Here is a 1,651-nt window from a genome sequence, read left to right on the forward strand (position 1 = left end):
GATGGCGGCCGAGCTGCCAACGATTTGTGTGGTGTTAAAAGTAGCAAGATCCATGCTGCCACTGGTGGTTGTCAATGCTTAGACGGCCAATTGTTGGCGTGACGCGGACGGCGGTGCTACCGGCGATGGAGATGCTACGAGCGTGGAGGTTGGGCTAAGGTCATTGGCGCTTGTGGAAGATAGAACTACACACTTGTGAGAGAGATAGAAGGGAAGCGAGAATGATGTACCAGTGCAAAAATAAAAAGGACAAGTGTCGTTTGCTGCATGTGGATGATCGGTGCAACCGTTCCTCCGGGAGTGCTCTACGCGTCCCACAATTAAATCTATCATTTTGTCAAATATTTCAAAATGCTAAGTCGATTGTATTTTTGAAGCAGAGCCAAAAACTTACCTTGAGAGAATTGCCTACTTTATGAGCGGAAAACCAGACAAAGATCGTCACAATAACGACCGCCGTGAGAGCACACCCAGCCAACCTAGATATGGAAACAAGCCCCCCCCCCCCCCGCACCACCACGCACACACCACCTAAGTGAGGACTATCGTCGAGGTTTCCCACCGATGTCACCTCAACACTCCTCCACGAGCCAGCGACTCCAACTTCATCGAAGAACAAGCACCTAAGAAATCCTCGCATTATAGATGGCTAATTCTGATGATAAGCTTAGCAGCCAGGAAAGTCCAAGAGAACGACAAGATCGACTGTTTGTTTATGGGATAGCTCTATTTAATATTTGTGCTACAGGCCAGGTGCTCCAAATACATGTCGACTATAAAGCGAGAAGCACAGTAGAACTTATAATTGATATGTAGAGAAGCTCAAAAGAGAGCAACACAGAAATCATAATAATGTACTCCCGCCGTTTACAAATAGGCGTATGAGATTTGTCTTAATCTAGATGTATCTAGACGTTTATAGACATAGTATAATTAATAGTAGATCGGATAACAGCACTAAGCACTAACATCACCACCATACATATACATATATACACACATACACAGAAAATAGTATGCTCAGAAACCAATTACTAGTACTCAACAAAGAAACAAATACTCCTAGATGGCATCGCCACATGGAAAGAAGAAAAGAATGATCGACAACTGATCAATCGACGCAACACAATGGCCAAACTCCACATCAACTAATCACAATGTGCAGAACTTGATCAGAAGCAGGCGTCGAGGAGGCAACAGCAGCAGAGCGCCGCGCAGCTGCAAAAAGAAAAACAGACATACCATCATCAGTTTCATCGAACTGGTCAGGATCGATGCAGCAGAGCGAGAATTCGGAACACAAAAGAACAGAACTTACCATCCTCTCCAGAATCCGCCGCCGTTGTGGTGGTGGTGGTGGCCGCGGCTGGTGGTCTCGGCGGCGCCTTCGGCAGCTGGGTACTGTTGGTGACAAGGTATCAACAAAGTACTGACGATTATGAAAACTAGGTTTGCGTATATTGATCTGACATTCTGCCTCGACTCTCTTTATATAGGAGGCGGAGTCGAGGGCTTCTGCCAGCAGTTGATGCAGGTCCGGATTTGAGCCGTAACCATCCCGCCAGACATGTTATAATTTGTCATAACTTGGTCTTCCTTACAGGTCTTGGGCTCCCTAATCTTCTTATTCTTCTGGGTAGTGGGCCTTCGT

General features: G+C 46.3%; 1 long non-coding RNA gene across 1 annotated transcript; it reads right to left on the reverse strand.

Moving 5' to 3' along the window:
* Positions 1–958: 958 nt before the first annotated feature.
* LOC124683074 lies at positions 959–1,409 on the reverse strand. Its single transcript, XR_006996540.1, has 2 exons — positions 1,319–1,409; positions 959–1,218 (listed from the first exon to the last, which is right to left on the reverse strand). It is a non-coding gene; the product is annotated as an uncharacterized LOC124683074 (long non-coding RNA).
* Positions 1,410–1,651: the final 242 nt, after the last annotated feature.

This window comes from Lolium rigidum, chromosome 1, assembly GCF_022539505.1.
Source record: "Lolium rigidum isolate FL_2022 chromosome 1, APGP_CSIRO_Lrig_0.1, whole genome shotgun sequence".
NCBI lineage: Eukaryota > Viridiplantae > Streptophyta > Magnoliopsida > Poales > Poaceae > Lolium > Lolium rigidum.